Raw genomic sequence first — 18972 nt, forward strand, 5'->3', positions numbered from 1 at the left:
CAGTTCCTGTAAAAACTTGTGCACATTTTCAGGAGAAACAGAACCTGGGAAAAGGCTGTGGGGGGTGAAGGGACCTAGGTAGGTGCAAAAGTATGACAGCAAAGGCTGTCACTTTACAACTTTGTTTCCAAACCTGCTTGTGGTTCTCCTAGTCTTTGTCCTCTCCTATATCCTACAAGGAAGCTCTGAAAAGAAAAGGGATAGAGCCCGCCCCAGGATGTAGCAGGGCAGGTGCAATGAGTCCACTGGTCTGTTGACAGATATATCCTGTAGGCACAAAGAACAAGGGGCAAACGAAAAGTCCCTGGCCTGGTGTAAGTGTGGAAAGCCACTGTTCCCCCAACTGTGGTACCTGGCACCACCCACCTTGTGGTAGGGGCTCGGCCACTGTTGCGGAATTCACACGGCTCATCTGTAGCACAGCACAGGCAGGGTCGTGATGAATGGCTTCCAGCCTCCTAGAACCTACCGCCATCCACCAACCCTTCCCCCTTCCTAGGGGTCTTATCACCCACCTCCCTCTCCTCACCCTCTCACCTGCTCCAGCGCACAAAACTTCCCTTGACCTGTCTCAAACCATCTTTCTTCTCCAAGTTCTCAGAAAAGCAGTCCAAATTCGCCCTGGCTTGACTCTAATTCCTAACAGCTAAGCATTGATCCTGAGCTAAAATTGCCCTCTTGAGGGTCATTTAGGCCTCTTTCACCCCCTTCCTGGGTGATCCCTCACCTGCATGAAACATGATTAACATCTTTTTCTGGAAGCAGGATTCCCATGGCTTTGGACTGTCCCAGTTCTTGGTTCTCAGTATGTCTGTTACATCCCAATCACATTTACCAGGTCCTCTTCCTCCACCCGCACCAAGTTGCCCAGTTAGGCTTCTGTTGTGCTCTCTCTGCTGACTCTCTATGCTCTCTCTATGCTGACTGAGGTCTGTTAAGCTGTCACCCTCAGTCCCAGCCTCTCCTGGGCTCCAGAGTCACTACAGCAGCTCTGTAGCTACAAGCCCCTTCCTTCCCTTCCCACCTAAAGCCATCAAGGCTGAATTCTTTTCTTTGCATCTCCAACCTATCCCCAGAACTGCTTCCTCTTAAGACTTAATTAAATCTCCAGGAATCACCAACACCAACCTTCCCTCGCTCCAGAGTACTAGATACCTACCAGTTTCAAAAGGATATGCAAAGCTGCTTTTAAGATGGGGGGGGGGGTGAAAGACTGTCTTCAATGAATAAAATGAAAACTGTAAATGAAAATTAATCATAATTCCAAAATCCTTTCAAATATTTTTTTTGTCAGCAAAACATTGGTAAACTGTCATAGCTTTTGGTCCTTTATGCAATGGGTCCTACCACCGATAGAAAGTCCTGAGGCTCACTTCTCAGAAGCTCTTGTGTTCACCGTGTCCATTCCATTCCTACTGCCCCTGTTTAGACCTCTGGAGCCCTTTGTTATATTTCTGTGGGGTATCTGAATATACAATGATGGTGTATCACACCTCTGTCCAAAAATTCTGCTGTGTCCCCAAGATCTTCAATATAAGTAAAAACTCTTTTTATAATTACTAAAATTTAGCCTCGACCTAGCTTTTGGACCTCTCCATCACTACATCCTTCCACACATTTTGTGCCAAAACCACCTAGACTCACCATACCCCACAACCCCCCGACCATCTGACCCACAAAATGCCATCTCCCCTACTTGGTCAGTGAAAATTTTGCACTTATTTCATGGGCTCCTCAGGGAAGGCTGCCTTCCCTGGGTACTCAGCTCAAACCAATCTTGGTTTTCTATAGCCATGGAGCTTTTTGGAGCCCCACAATGGTACCTGCATGACTCTATGTTACACTCAATAGCACCTGTGTCTGTGCCCACCCTGATATCACAAGTCTCTCAAAAGCAGAGATCACCTTCATTGATCACCCCTGTGTTTCCCACACCTAGCACATACTAGATGATGATGTGTCCTGAAGAGCAGCTGCTTCTTGTTCCCACCTTCCTGCATCATAGATTCTCTCTCGGCTCCTGTCATTTGGTCCCTGTCATTGCTGTGTGCACAGTGAACTCCTAGTTGCCAATCAAACTTGGAAGCTATGGAACCAGATATGAAATGCTTTTCTTTTACCAAATCTGGAATCTAGCACTCAATTGTGTGACCTCAAGCAAACGTGGCTTAACTAGACTCGGTCTCCTCATCAGTAAAATGGGAATTATAATATCTCAAAGGACTGTTAATGAGAATTAAAGAAGTCAAGGCACTTAACACTCCTGGTGTGGACCCTGACACATGAGAAGAACTTCAAAGTAAGTCCTAGCAGCAAATAGAAGCAGTCTCAGATTTCTCAAACCATGTGGACCACGTGACTATCAGAAGTAATCTTCCTGGGTATTCATAAAATAGAGATTCTTACTTCAGCATCGTGAATTCAGGTCTCAGATTCTATGATGCTGCTTATAATTCTGAAAGTCATCATGATGAAATAGAAGGAGCATGAGACACTATGCAGCTGTTAAGAATGAAATAGGTCAATCCTCTCCGCCTGATATAGAAAGATGTCCAAGGGGTTTCATCATTGAGCAAGAAGGGCAAGATTCAGTACAGTATGAAATAAAAACCACCACAACATTCATGAGTGTACAGTGTGTATATGCACACACATATATGCAAATATTTATCTATATCAATTGCCTAGAAATGCTCTAGAGAGATATGCAAGAAATCGCTAATAGTGTTTGCCTCCTGTTAAGAGTCCAGGAGTGCCATTTATATTCTTCTTCATTGTTTGACTTCTTTTTACCATGGGCATATGTTTGTGTTATAATTTCTAAAAGCTGAGATTTAAAAAGCTGTACAAGATGAAGGAGAAGAAGGAGTAGGAGAGAGAGGGAGAGAGGGAGGTCTAAGCTGTGGATCGGGAGACCTGGGTTCCACTTAGAATCCTGCAACTAACTTGCTTGGCAACTATTATACTATTGGTAAAATAAAGTAGTGGAACTAGATGTTCTCCTAAGATGATTTTTAGGTTATTAGATGATGCCTATGAGGTGCTTTGAGTACATTTGATCATAGAGCATCTCTTCCTGGGAGGAGTTCTGATGCTTTAGGCATGAGGTTTTAAAAGAAGAAAACGCATACATGTTTTCATTTTGATCCCCTTTGCAATTTAATGAGAAAGCTTTCCCACTGTTTTACAGACAGAGAAACCAAGTGTAGACTGTAATGATCACTTGCCAACCAAATGCATTGCTCACTAGACTCGGCTGTTTGCAAAGAATTATGACTGCCAGGAGTTTTTTAGCTCCCAATTCATTCTGTGATTCTTCTGCAGAGGAGGCACATGGCTTATGCAAAACAAGCAGAAGGCACTCTTTACTGGTGGAAACAGGGTGAGATGTAAAGTGACTTCCTCTGGGTCACAGCATAAACAAAGCTCACTCCCAGCACAGTCAGGAAATATTGAACCCTTGGGATCAACTCTGCATCCTGAATCCCTCCCCCACCTGGACCCAAAGCTTCACCTTGAAGATGAGCGCTTCACTGCAGTCATTTTCTGAGCGTTTTCTGGGTCAGAAGCAGTGAGAGCAGCCGAACTGAGGCTGCCAGTGGATTGCTACATTGAGGGCGCGGGACTGTGTTAACATCTCTACTACACACCCAGAGCTCACCCAGCAACCCCAGTGAGAGGAGCCCAGCTGGACTAGCCCAGCTGAGTATTTTTCCAGTATCCTGGGCAAAACGACTTCGCGGAGCTTTGCAATGCAAGTGACCTGGGTTGTCCTCACAGTTGCGGGTCTCTGCCTTGAAGGGTACTGATTTCCTCTCCTAGAGCCCTTGGCTTTGATCCGACCATGGTACCTTATTCCATATACCTGAAAACACCTCCATACTTCTCAGAACTTCGCACAATGAAGAACCCTCTGGCATCAGACATTAAGTTAAACAGGAGGGCATTGAGACTTGACAAAAGTTGCAGAAAACACACAATGAACAACACGTCCATGTTGCAGAGAAAGGCAGAGTCTGATTTACCTACTCTACGAATGGTAGCCTAGAGTTTAAAAAAGAGAAAAACAGAGAACAGAGTGTGGCAAAACCCTACAAAGTAAACCATCTCTGAACATGGAAAGGACTGTTCACCAGTTACTAGGCCACTAATGATAGCCTACTGGTGACCTCTGCTATGGCACCTGGTAATGCGTGAGGTGGGGTGATGATCACTGGCATCCGTGGCATTCCAGGGCTTCTAGAAGCTGCTACTTGTGACTTTCACTGTCACTTCGCAATCGAGTTTGCAGACTGCTGTTTGCTTACCGCTGGCCTCATTACGCCCCTCAAAATTCACTGGGATCCATTCAGGTGGCCTGGCTGAGTCCCTCCCTTTGCCCTCTGCTTCGGATCCCCCTTGCAAGGCCTAACTTTATCCTCTGCCCTTCTTGATTCTGGGTCCACCTTTCCAAAGCCTTTGAGGGCCTCCGTTTATCCATTCTTCTCAAACCCCACACATATTAATAAAGGCCTCCTAGTGCCACTCCTGGACTTTGGCAGTTAAACACCAGCTCCTATCAATCACTGGGCCCAGAGCAGGACAAGGGAAGGAGACGCTGGATGAAAGTGGGAGTGTGTCCATGACAGAGAGTTTTGTTGAAAGAAACAAAACATGCTCAAAGGCCTGAGCTAGCAGAATTCTGGTGAGTCCAGCCATTAGTGAAACTCACTTTTTGTCCGAGTCAGGCAGAAATGAAGGCAGAACAAGCTAACTAACAAGTACTATAATATTTCACACGGTAGTTTCTACTTTGACATGCTTAAGGACAACCAGCCAACCAAGCAGGTTAAATATACCCAGAAAATCAAAACCTCTATAGAGAAATGCTGGTCTTTTTTCTGAAATGTTTTTCTTAACTCTCTCCCATGATAAAACCCATCTTGTGTACACGGGACTAAACACCCACTCAAAGAGCCTTTCATAGCTGCATTCTGAGGGTCAGCCTTAAACATTCGCTGAAAAAATGAGGTGGGAGTGACCGTCGGCTGGATGAATACATTTTTCAAGCAAAAGACATATTCTGATGATGTAAGTTAAAATCGGTGGTTACTGTTTCCTCTAATAAATGGAGACAGCAGCTGGAGGACACAGGGGTGGGAGACAGCCTCAACTCAGGCCTCAGGTCTAAAGCATTCCTCTTGACTCCTTGCCCCCACCCCAGCGCTACTGAGTGTCTGCCATGAACCCTTCTTCAGAATCTTCTGGGAGTAATCCATGTTTGGATTATGTACAGAGCTGAATATTCCTGAAACATGACCCATCATTCAATTCAACCAGCCTTTCCGCAGCTTCACCTATGAGACAGGTACTGAATTGGGCACCAGGATTCCCATGGGGACCAGATGAGGTCCCTTCTTCAAGGACCTCATAATCCAACAGTGAGGCCTGTAGATGACCAACCAACATGAAAAGAGATGAGAAAATGCCTATCTTCCCATGTCAGGGAAGAGGGAAATAGGTATCAGGAACGTGTCCCAGAGGGATTAGCTGAGTGGGGCCTTAATACATTCCAGGCATAAGTAACAGTAGAAGCAAGGTCACGGAGGGGGGAAGTGTGCCTCATGTTGAGCCAGTCTCAAGCAACCAGGGTGGGGTAAGTGGAGGGGGAACCAAGCTGGAGTTGTTGGACAGACTGTGAAAGTTCCTGCCTGCCCATTTAAGCTTTACTTGGGGGCACTGGGGGAACACAGAGAATTTTTAATCAGTGAAATGTCTTGGTCAGATATAAGTTTGTTTTTTGGTTTTTTTTTTTTTAAGATATTTTTTAGATGTTGATAGACCTTTATTTTATTCATTTATATATATGTGGTGCTGAAAATCGAACCCAGTGCCTCACAGATGCTAGGCAAGTGCTCTACCACTAAGCCACAACCCCAGCCCTCAGACATAAGCTTTTTTTTTGTTTTTTTTTGTTTTTTTTATTGTAAACAAATGGGATACATGTTGTTTCTCTGTTTGTACATAGAGTCAAGGCATACCATTTGTGTAATCATAAATTTACATAGGGTAATGTTGGTTGATTCATTCTGTTATTTTTTCCCTTCCCCCCACCCCTCTGAGACATAAGTTTTTAAAATAATTCTGAGGTCGGACACAGTGACGCATGCCTATAATCCCAGCAGTATGGGAGCCTGAGGCAGGAGGATCTCAAGTTCAAAGTCAGCCTCAGCAATTTAGCAAGGCCCTAAGCAAGTCAGTGAGAACTTGCCTCTAAAGAAAATATTGAAAAGGGCTGGGGATCTGGCTCAGTGGTTAAATGGCCCTGAGTTCAATCCCCAGTACCAGAAAATAAATACATAAATAAAAATTTTGAGGTCAGGTTGTAGGATGGGTTAGAAAAAAGACGGAAGACTTGAAGACCAGTTATTCAAACATAAGAAGAGTGACAGCAGAAATTGTAAGTAACGAACTTGAAAACATCAGAGGAAAGTGAACAGGAATTGGCAGCCAAGTGGACTTGAAATTAGGAAAAGCAGCAGCACCAGAAATGTTGCTGAGGTTCTTTCTTAAAGGGATGGTGACAACGTGGACCTAGCTATGACAAGAGGTAGGAGATCAGGATTGGGGCTGAAGGAGGAAGCCGAGAGGTCCCACTGCAACAAGGTCGGGGTGAGACATCTTGATACAGCCAGATGAGGAAGCCAGGAGAAAGCTGAAAGGCAGACCCGGAACTGAGGAGGAAGGCAGGGTTAGGCAGCTGGGTTTCGATGTGCTGGCAACCCCAACAAGAAGGACCAAAAAACTTTCTTTTAATAAAAGGTAATAGTGATAAGCAAGGAAAAAAGGGAGAAAAAGACCAAGGAGAGTGTGGCCACAGAACCTGAGGCAGGACCTCGTTTCAAAGCAAGATTGGTCAAATATTGCAAATAATGTTAGGAAACCTGGAGTCTGGAAGGAAGCCAACACATCTGACGATAATTTAGAGTTTTTCTCTTTTATAAATATTTTTTTTAGTCGTAGATGGACACAATGCCTTTATTTTATTTATTCATTTTTATGTGGTGCTGAGGATCAAACCCAGTGCCTCACACATGCTAGGCAAGTGCTCTACCACTGAGCCACAACCCCAGCCCTGGACCTTTCTTAAGCAGTTTTAGTACAGCTGTCTTGTGACATGGTTATATGGTGCAGTACTAATTAGCATCTCCATCCTCGGATGTCGAAGAACTATGTTGTAAGTGGGATTCAGAACATTAATTATTTATTAAAAGCTAATAATGGAATTCAAACCTATTAGGGTAAATCATTGCAAATATAAAGTAACAATTAATTACCTCTCATTTCAGACTACTAAAGATGCAGGATAGGGGATAGGTATATAGCTCAGTGATACAGCACTTATCTAGCTTGCACAAGACCCTAAGTTTGATTCCCAACACTGCAAAATAGGTGGGGTGCAGTGGCACATAACTGTAATCTCAGTGACTTGGGAGGCTGAGGCAGAAGGATGATAAGTTTGAGGCCAGTCCGGGTAACATAGTGTCTCAAAATAAAACATAAAAAGGGCTGGGAGTATAGGTTGGTGGTAGAGTACTGGAATCAGGAAAAAAGCAGGATAAAAAATAAAAGGAGGGCTGGGGATATAACTCAGTTGGTACAGTGCTTGCCTCGCAAGCACGAGGCCCTGGGTTCAATCCCCAGCACCGCAAAAAAAAAAAAAAAAAAAAAAGAAAAAGAAAAGAAAGGAAACTCTAAGAATTAACAGCAATGTTATATTGACCTCCACCCAAATCTGAGCTGGCACAGTCATTCAAAATAAGCACTCTAAAATAAACATACCTGGGTTCAAGTCCAGCTTTAACTCTAGTAGTAGGTGGGTAACTGGGTAAGTTAACCTCTTCAAGCCTGATCTTTCTCATCTCTGAATTAGGATAATAATATTTTGGATATGACATTAAATAAATACACATGAAAACTTTCAGCACAGTACCTAGCATCTAAGTTCTCAATAGGTGAGGATTCATTGTTGTGATAAATGCATTATTATAATAGGGCTTCATTTCAAAGTTAAAATATGCACTAACTCAGTTACACATAATTTCAAACATTCATTCTTTAGTTGTTTAATCAATAAATATTTCTGAGTTGCTCCCCTCTGTACCAAGCAAGGATCTAGGTGCTGAGAATAGTTAAAAAAAAAAAAAAATATATATATATATAATATATATATATATATATATATATTTATATATATATATTAAATAAAAAAAAGAATAAGACCCAGTTCTCCATCACAAGAAGCCTGGTCAAATGGTATTGAAGGCAAGTTGACAATAACAAAACAAATGACCCATCCCGTAACAAAGGAATGGGAAAGGTGCCCTAAAATACAAAGGAGGAGGTGTGAGGTGTTCAGTGCCACCCAGAGACCTGACAGGGAAGGGACTGTCAAGAAGGCAGTGATGATGAGTGACACTTCAGTTTTACAGGGAATCTGCAACGATATTTTTGAGGATAATAAATATTAAGGGGCCATCACACACAAAAAATCCCTGAAAAAAATGTCAGAGAAAGAGGAAGTTCTTTGCCCAAGGGCAAACAGCAAGAGAAAAGGAGCTGGAAGCAACCCAGACTCACGTCATCCTGCTCAAGGAGACTCTGTGGCTGAAGTACATCATCATATAAATATGTACACCTTCCCCACCTGAGTTTGGGCTACATGCTCTCCAAAGCAAACACCTGCCTGTCCTCCAAAAGTGTACAATCTAAAAATAGGCAAACTAATCTTGAACACATCCTAGAACTTTGATGACAAACCATCCTCCAAAGACAGTGTCCTCAAATACTTTTCAAGTTTAATGTGGTCCCAAAGGTGAGGGCATGAATATGTGTTTGCCTTCCCTCTGGAGATCAGACATCAGGGGGAAATAATAAAATTGATGGATGGGGTTCTCAAAAAGTTAAAAATAGAATATATAATGATCTAGCAATTCCACTCCTAGGTATATTATTATCCAAAAGAAGTGAAAGCAGGGTCTTGAAGAGATACTTGCACAACCACATTCACAGCCACATTATTCACAATAGGCAAGGAGTGGAAGCAACCCAAGTGTCCATCAATCGATGGGGAGGACAGGGAATGTGAGTTAGCACTTATTGGACAGAGTGTTTTAAGTTTAGGAAGCTGCAAAAAGTTCTGGAAATGGATAACAGTTATGGTTACAGAGCATGTGAATGTCATTATGCCACTAAACTATGCACTTAACAATGGTTAGAATGGTAAATTGTATGTTATATATATCCATCACAGTTTAAAAAAATGTTTTTTGGAGGGGATACTGGGGATTGAACTCAGGGGCACTCAACCACTGAGCTACATTTTGATTGCACGGTTGCTATGTTCATTAACTAGTCATCATTTTTTAGGAGAAAGAAAAACATTTTGTTTCTGACAACTAGATGCAATGACATCTGAAGAACGCAGGAGATCATGAGTCAAGGCATGTCAGAAAGTTCTTTGTGTGAAGGAACAGTATCCAGTTACCACAGCTTAGGAATGGACGCCTTTGTAACCCACTAAGAAGGTGGCTTTGTGGGCAGCCACCGTCTGACAACTTTTAGTTAATATAATCCCTGTGTGCCAGCACCATCTCATGAAGAGATGATTGCCAACGTGCACATTTCAACAATCACTCTAAGTATAAATGTCAATAGAAAAATTAAAATTGAATAATATTTTTAAAATTCTAATTGAATTTCTATATGCAAAAAGCACAACAGCTTTATATAAGACCTATAACTACGACTAATAAATTAGTTCTTGCCCTTAAGGGCAGAGTGGCACACACTTGTAATCCCAGCCATTTGGGAGGCTGAGGTAGGAGAACTGCAACTTGGGAGACTAGACTCAGCAACTAAGTGAGACCCTGTCCCAAAATTAAAAACCGGGCTGTGGATGTAGCTCAGAGGTAGAGTGCTCTTGCGTTAAATTCCAGTACTACGCACATGCACAGTCAGTATTTGCATTCAAATAACTGGCTCTTTAACACGTTTGAAGAAGGCAGAGATCACTGTGGGATGGCCTATTCCAGGAAGACTGCCCACCCTTTCGACCCGGTTCTGATGGATGTTTAGGACTCAGTGAGCAGAGGCAGACAAGCTGGTTTAAGTAGAGCTTTTGCAATTGTACAGCGTAAGAGATAAGGGGAGGGAAAAAAAAAAAAAGGTTGGAGCAAAGTACAAGGGTTCTTAAATGTCAACTTGATGAGTCTAGATTTCCACCTCTACCCAGGGAGCCACTGGAAGATTTTGAGAAGGATGTCATGTGATGCCCTGAGATTCTGTAATGGTTTGAGAGGGAGATCCTTCATTGGTAGAAAACTTTTTTGTTTTGTTTTCTTTTGGGGGGAACCAGAGATTGAACTCAGGGGCACTTGACCACTGAGCCAGATCCCCAGTCCCATTTTGCATTTTATTTACAGACAGGGTCTGAGTTGCTTAGTGCCTCACTTTTGCTGAGGCTGGTTTTGAACTCAAAATCCTCCTGCCTCAGCCTCCCAAGGTGCTGGGATTACAGGAGTACACCACTGCTCATGGCTCTCGAAAACTGTTTTCTTAAAGGACATGACAGTGGTAGCCTCTTAGAGTAGGACTGGAGGTAGGGGAAGACTTCTATTTTTCCTTATATACCCTGTATAATGTGGATATACATTTTAACGATGTATGTGAATTCATTTCATACAACTTCAAAAGTTTTCTTTAATCTGAAAATCTGAAAGCATTAAAAAAAATGTTTGGGCTTTAACCAGTAAGTTCAAAACACTTCTAATCATAAAGTAAAGTGTACTTCAATCTCATTTCTACCCTATCTTAATCTCCATCACATAATGGAGATGTTGTGAGAATGACGTAAAAGAAACAGCACAGAGTGCACAGCCCGTCTAAGGCTTCACTTCCAAACAAACAGATGTCATGAATCACCCACAATAAAACATTTCCTTTTGGATATGTTTAATCGAAAACTCTGCCTGAGACGACTCCAAATCAGATCTTCAATGAAAACAGAAATCAAAACTAATAGACCACGGTACATTGGATAAAATACATCACCATCTCAAGTAAATGGCCTTTTTATTCTTGTCGTTGTTTAGACCAAAAACAATTAAGATGTCCTTGAGTTATTATTTTTCTCTCATCCTGTACATTCAAATTCCATTAATTCTACCTTCAAAATATACCCAAAATCCAACTGCTTATCACCACCACCATCACCCTGACCCATCCTCTCTCTCCTGGACTGTCTTTGGGTTTCCTACTTGCACTCTTGTTCCCCACAACCACTCACTCCTCAGAGAGATCCTCTTTAAACATGATTCTGACCAAGTCACTACACTGCCACAACTTCCAGTGGCTTCTTATCTCACGCCAACTAAAATCCAAACCAGAATCTCTTCTCCCAAACATTCCAGGGTGCCCCCCTTCACATCCTTTGTGTCTCTGCTGAGTTCAAACCTCATCCAAGAGTCCTTTCCTGTCCGTCCTGCCTTGCCTAACTGAACCCCTCCTTGTGACGTGGTGCTTTATTTTTCCTTTCTTTCTTTTTTGGTACTGGGGATGGAACCAAGGGCCTCACGCATGCTACACAAATGCTCTTCCACTGTGCCTCCTCCCCAATCCATTTTAGTTTTCTTTTTGAGATAAGGTCCCACTCAGTTGCCCAGGTTGGACTTCACCTTGGAATCTTCCTGCCTCAGTCTCCCCTGTAGCTTGGACCCTCCCACGCCTGGGGCTATTTTTCTTTTTAAGACGTGAAATTATCATCTATATCCATTTGTTGCTTATTGTTGTCATTTAGTGTTCAGATGTGCTCTATGACGTCAGACTTTTTTTTTTTTTCCATATTCACTGCTATATCCCCAGGGTCTAGACTATGTCTGACAAATAAATAAGAGCTTGATAAATATTTGTTGAAGATGAATGTGAGCACAAATCAAGGCACTCGAGATCGCTGAACAAAAAGAGGTTTAGAAGTCCAAAATAAGGCATGAGCATAATGATACTTAGTAAACTTGGGGAAAAGGATAGAAAAGGAGAAAACACCAATTGACAGGCATATAAACCATCATTTATCTGTGTCATGCTACTGGGAATCCATTAATTTCTGCTTCGCAACAACATCAATGTATACTCCATAGGGCCATTCTTTAGGATTTGTGGCTACTTTAAAAAGTAAATACTACAACAAGTTTCCCTCTCCCTCTCTCCAAAACCAATGAACTTGGAAAGTTTTGCTGAAGGAAGAAAACAATCACTGTCTCAATTAGAGAGCCCAGAATATTCACTTACACTATGGAGGAGAGGATCTGGGGGAAAAAAAAAAAAAAAAAAGCCCCAACTATGGAACTAGGAAACTGGGTGAAAGTCAAGGTTCTGCCATGAACAAGTAGGGGGACCTTGGGCAAATCAGGGTACATTTCTAATCCTGTTTCCCCACCTATAAAGCAGGAATATTGAGATCTTCCCCTTGCGTGGTTGTTATAAAAGGTGATATACAAAGGCATACTGAAAACTGGAGTGGGCTATACATCAACTGTGTGATTGTCGCCCTGCACTGGAACGAGTCCATCTTGTACTGAACTCTAATTCACATTTTCTTCACCACTGCTAGGGAGCTTTGTCTAAACAAAGATCTGAATCAGGTCTTCCCACTCCCCACACCTCCACTTAAAAACCTGCACTGATTTTAACATGCACTTCAAAACTTTTTACAAACGGATCCCAAACCATTGTCATCTTCTGGTTACACTCCATGCACATGGAACTGCTCCTCATTCCCTACTCTATTGCACATCTGTGTCTGGCCATGTACCTACCCATCTCCCCTTGTTCCATCATGGAAATCTGTGGGAAGCCATCCATGTTTAGCAGAATCACACGTGGCTGAGCCTTGGGATACAGAGGTCTGACTCCCAGGAACTGGCAGTCATGGGAGACTGTTTCAGGCAGTCAGGGGTAGGTGGCCCTGTACAGAGGTGGCTCACCATCTGAGGATATGCGAATTCTCTAAACAAATGGCTTCCCTAACTCCACCCCATCCTGTTCCTCACAGAAGGAGCCCCTCCCAGTCCCTCTTTACCTGTGCAACTATAAATAAAGGTGAAGGTGGGTTTCTCCATCTTGTTAGAAGCCAGATCTGGCATGGCCCAGTCTGCCACACCCCCTTCCATTTGAAAGCATTATTGACTCTTGTGTTTGATTAGATAAGTTTCTTGGTGATTAATTGATAGCTGGCACCATCCTCCAACAGAAACTCTTTCCCTCATCCACGTGGGATGTGGAAGGAGAAGCCCCCACAGAAATCCTAGAGGATTTCCAGGACCTTCCTCTTGTAGACTTTCTCTCAGAACACCGTTCTCACAAGCATGCTATCGAATCCTTGGTTGCTTGCAAGTCTGCTCTCCAACAGATCAGTGGGTCTCCACCTGAACCCTTTTTGTATCCTCAGCCCATACCAGTGTAAGGCACACAGTAAATACCCAGTGTTTGCTTTTCTTGATTACATCTCAGTTGTTTTCTCAGGCCTTCCCAGCTCTGATTCTCTATGACTTGTGGCTTCCATTACGAAAGGCCCTTTCTTACTTGTGCACTCTGAGGAAACATGCTGGAAGGGGAAGCTGCTCCACCACTCCTAAGGGTCTTTTGGAAACAGGGTCAGAATTAGGCTCCAAACCTCCTTCCACTTCCCATGAGCTATGTCACTAAGCACGCCTAGTTTTATTTGAAGAGCTATAAATTCTCATATAAGATACACCCATATTTAAGTCCGGTACAAATAGAAATCATTTTCAAACTATTCATTTTCAGGATTATCCAAGTTTCTGCTCCTTTTCACAATGGTGGAAACTTCCTGAACTGACTATAATTCAAAGCAATTATTGTTCTTTGACTGTCAAAGTGCCCTGTTATTCTTTTCATAAGTATTCTGGATGATCTGAGCCCAGTTCAGTGCTAAATCCCTTTTTTTTCTAGTCTCATGCCTTTTCATTGCTAAATTTATAGCATTCAAATCAAAGAAAGAAAGGAAGCCCGCTTTTGCCCCCACTGCTAACACGATATATGTCTGGATTTTAATTGCCCTTTAATTATACCCTCAGCCAGGTCTGCACAGGTAGAGTGGAAATAAAACATTATGGCAAAGCCTGAGAAGGCCTTGCGGAGGGAGGAAGAAGACAGCTTTTAATATTTCCTGTAACCAAGGGAAGGAAAGAGCAAAAGAAGAGGTGATCGGGGAATGACATATGCTAGCCAATTTAATGAGGAAGCATTTTCTGTGCCTGCCTTTGCTCTGTGAGTGTCGAGACTGGTGAACCCCTGGTGGTCTGATGTCCAGCTAAGGCTGAGTGAAAATGGAAGAACTTGAATTGCTTGACTGAATTAAGAAATAAGCAGAGTGCTGGGTGCGATGGCTCATGCCTGTAATCCCAGCAACTCAGGAGGCTGAGGCAGAAGACTGCAGGTTCAAAACAAGCCTCAGCAACTTAGCAAGGCCCTAAGCAACTTAGTGAGAACCTGTCTCAAAATCAAAAATAAAAAAGGTTGAGGATGTAGCTCAGTGGTTGAGCACCCCTGGGTTCAACCCCCAGTAACAAAAAAAAAAAAAAAAGAAGAAGAAGAAGAAGAAGAAGAAAGCAAGTGAGCAAGCAAGCGCAGCAATAAAGGGAAACCCTATGGCATTTTCTAAATATTTACCATGGGGAGTGGCCCATTCAGTGAGTGGAGTCAGATCTGACAGTGGATTCTCCAGACTGCCTCCTACATTTTCCCTTGATCTCCATCTCCAAAGACAGGAGACCTTTACCTCCTGGGGTTGTCAGAGGAAATAGACATCTCTAAGATAACCCCAGTGAATGGTGCCTGATGATTCTGGTTCACAGACCACTGAGTGTACTCTTTCTCCCCAGATTTCTTTAAAATAGAGAAGCAACCAAAGACTTGTCTATAAAGACCAACTGAGTCAACACAAACTACTTTGAAGATAAAATACCTCTTTGCAAGTATTCTTTGCCCTACATTTTTGGCTTGTAATAACTGCATGGTTCCAGAGTCCAGTATCCATGGACTTCCCTGCTAGACCTCATCATAAAATAAAATTTCTCATCAGCTCACACAGCACAGTTAACTTCACTCCCAATCCTCCCAAGTCAATTGATAAATGGTAACCTACAGGTCTGAGGTTATAAAAAAAATCATGGATAATGAAGAAATATATTTTATATTACTTCAAACCTCCCACTGGTCACATTTCCTACCATTTCTGGCCTTGAGCTGAGAATAACATTTTGGTTTTAATTTTGAAATTTCAAACAAAACTCTTTAAAAGCAATCTGATGATTAGGTTTAGATTAAAACAGGTATCCAATAGTCCCAATAGTTCCCTAAAGTCCTCCCCCAGAAATATCACATTATCATTTGCCTTAAGATTTGCACTGTCTCCAGATAGTAGTGTGCACACCTTTTGTGTAAAAATGTATACGTCTGTATACCTAACTAGCAAGAGGGAGATTAGAAACTAAGTTTAGCATTTAATGTTCATGAATGTCTCCTCTCCTGCCTGTCCCCAATACCTTTTCTTTTTTTAGATTTCACTAAGGTGAACATATTGGATATTAAAATATGTCTTCTCATAAGCTCTCCAGAAAGGAAAGAAAATCTCAGTAGTTGGTTAGGCAAAACTTCAGGAAATACACATTGCTGGCAGAGACAGAGAAAGAGAGAAGAGAAAGAATAAAGAAATGGGGTAGAATGATAAGAAGTACAGAAGACATAAAAATGACCAGCCAGGTCTCACCTTTAAGCAAGTAACTACACAAACAGAAGACTGGACTCAGTGACCTCCAAGGTCCCTTCCAACTCCAGTAGTGTCTGCCTCATGAATTTTTTATAATCATCCTCTGTCCTATCACACTGTCCCTATGCATCATCAAGCCCTCCTGGTTACTTCCAGAACTGAAAGGAAAATCTGTTTAAAAAAAAAAAAAATCCATGCTTTGACTACTGCCAAAATCACAATTCCGTCCTTGAAACAATGACCTGAAAATAATGGGCAAGGCTAAAAACCTCTGAGCAAATAAGTGTCCAATGCTGTCTTTGGGCAATATTTCTTAAGCTTCTGTGATATAAACAATATTATTGTCTGAGGTCCTGGGAGTAAAGGTGGTGAGACTAAAAGACAATGCTACACCCAAATCTTTCCAACCTGTACTTCTGTATCCTCTGCTGAGTGTCTAACCTCAAAAAGACAGTGGAACCAAACAGCTGAGCTTGAATCCCAGCCCATCTCCTATCAGCTGTGTGATGTGAGGCAAGTTATTTAGTTCCCTGAACCTGTTTCCTCACTTAAAACGCTGATGATATAAGCCTACTTGCAGAATTACTGTGACAATAGCATAATACAAAGAAAACTCTGACCATTCATTTATTCATTAAACAAAGATTAACTGAGAATCCACTAACCAGACAGGTACCAAGTTAGGCACTGGTACATAAAAGACAGAAGAAGTGAAACCTATTATTTTTATTTACTAAAAACAATCTGTTTCCAGAACTGTGGCAGACTGTCTGACTTCAGTTCAAAACTTTCATTCACACCTTGTTTCCTTAAAAACAGTCATTTTTACTTTGCCAAATATGATTCCGGATGGGAATCTGCCTCCTACTGTGCCTTTCCCCGCTAAAGTTAATTATCCAGCAGGTATCCTGCTATAAGACACCTACAGAACACTTGAAAGAAGCAATGACAGGAGTGAAAGGTGGTATCCCAGCTCTCTGCTGGGCAGGCCACTCAGGAAAACTTGATATGCCTGTGCTACCAGGCCCGGCCTAGATGCCTGAGAGTTTTTGGGTGCTTTCAATTCCATGAGCAGTCTTCCGAGAACTCAAGATTACAGGGCTGGCTCATCCCCAACCATTGCCACTAGGCCACTGATAAAACTTGTAGCAATAGGTAAGGGATCACATTTTCATAATACAGAGTTTTTGTCTTTCAACTGTGCTTTAACTCAGGCGTTTGATAAAGTTCTGAATCTATGACCCACCTATGGAATCAGCTGGTTTCATGGCTGGTAGGCTCTTCTTCAATGTAAGCTTGATACTCCTTTTGCTAGTTAGCCCAAAAACCTCCAGGGAAGCACCAGCCTCTCCAGGTTGGGTGCTGGCTGTCCAGTACAGATCAACAAACATTTTGTACTTAAAAAGGAGTTGTTGGGCTGGGGTTGTGGCTCAGTGAGGTCAGAGCGCTCACCTAGCATGCATGAGGTCCTGGGTTTGAGTCTCAGCACCACATAAAATAAAATAAAGGTATTGTGTCCACCTACAACTAAAACAAATATAAAAAAATAAATAAATAAAGGAGTTGTCAATGGTATTCTGGGCATTCTGGGTTCATTGCAAGAATAAAAGCATGATCCTAGTATAGGAGATGACCTGCCCTGGGTCACAATGTAGGGAGTGATCAAAGGGTCATTTTTAGAATAAAATTCAGAACCATCTGTGAAGCTATGGATAAGTTAGCGGGCAGTATAGATGTGCCTAGAATTTTTTATTTGCAGACTCGTCTCATTGAGGGGCTATCTGAATCACCTTAGAAACTTAAGTATACTTCGTGACTGCCACAGGCATGGGTTTCGCACCGCTGCCTCCTCTCTGGAAGTGACAGCCTACCACCTCCCCACAGAAGTTCTCAGCACAAAAAGACTGTCACTATAATCTCCCACCCCATCCCCAATAAGATGCATCTAAAATTTTACAAACACACACACACACACACACACACACACACACACACAAAATGGTGGCTTCTTTTCGTTTTCCTTCAGTGTATTAAACTGTTATTATTAACTCATGGCACCTCTAATTGCTCACTGAAAACAGTGGTTTAGATATTAATAGCCTATAAATCAAGGCTCTACCTGAGACTCGTTGTCAAGGAAACAGTGTTCCAAGCCCTTCAGCTACTTTCCCTCTTTGGAAGTCTGGTGGGTTGGTGGGAGTTGGGGATTGCGTAAAAGCTCCGGTTATTTCTCCACTTTCTGCTATTTCTTGGGGCCAAGTTGTTGGAGGAAGAGTAGCCGGTGAGGCGGTGAGGGTAGCGTGGACTGTGCAAGCTTGGAGGAGAGCAACTATTCCGGAGAGGAAGGATAGGGGTCTTTAAAGTATGGCTCGGGGCACTCAGATCTTGTTTCTGTCCGCCACCCGCCCCCACGATTCTTCTCGTGGCGCCCAGCGCCTTAGGACCCGTCCCCCTCTGCCGCCCTGCCCTGTCCTGTCCTCCCCGCCTGGGCGCAGGGCGACCGGAGAACGCGCAGCCAAGTTCTAGAAGAGGACCTGAGCAGCACCAAGGCTGAGAAACCGGGCAGTGGGAGGCAGTGGGAGGCAGTGGGAGCAGTGCGGAGGTCGGATCCCCTGCGCTCCCAGGCCGGGGTCCTGGAGGAGGAAGCCATGAACGCGCACCCCCTCACCTCCCTCCCAGCGCCCCCAAGTGATTCCCTAGGAGCCGGCTCTCCAAAGCTAGCGCCCAGCTCGCCAAGCGCCTCAGAAGCCCGCACAGGTTCCCGCGTCCCGGGATGACTGCTGTCGTAGCCGCCAGGGCCTCCGGGGCCCTGTACCCGGACCCACTCCACGCCTGGCACCTGGGACAGGGCCCCCACCTGATCCCCTGGGCCCTGCGCTCGCGCCGCGCGCCCCAGTCTTGCGCACCCGCACCCAGTTCCCTCCAGTCACTGGGCCCTCTTGGGACTCACCTGCGCTAGGGCTGAAGCCGCGGCCACCCCGAGCCTGGGGGCGGCGGCGGCGCAGGGGGAGGAGGGCAGCGCGGGGCTCCTGGCACAGCGGCCGCAGGGCGCCTGGTGCTGCCGAGCCACGGACCCGCCCAGAGATATAAATAACATTATCTGAGGAGGGACATTCCTGCCGGGGGACATCGCTGCTGCCGGG

The 18972-nt window shown here is 43.6% G+C and overlaps 1 protein-coding gene across 1 annotated transcript in view; it reads right to left on the reverse strand.

Moving 5' to 3' along the window:
• The window catches only part of Sptb (spectrin beta, erythrocytic), a 117333-nt gene extending 98361 nt beyond the window's left edge, over nucleotides 1–18972 (reverse strand). Inside the window, exon 1 of the mRNA XM_047538086.1 lies at nucleotides 18780–18972. The gene's annotated coding sequence lies outside the window, so the exon portion shown is untranslated. The remainder of the gene's footprint in view (nucleotides 1–18779) is intronic.

This window comes from Sciurus carolinensis, chromosome 2 (assembly GCF_902686445.1).
Source record: "Sciurus carolinensis chromosome 2, mSciCar1.2, whole genome shotgun sequence".
Classification (NCBI taxonomy): domain Eukaryota; kingdom Metazoa; phylum Chordata; class Mammalia; order Rodentia; family Sciuridae; genus Sciurus; species Sciurus carolinensis.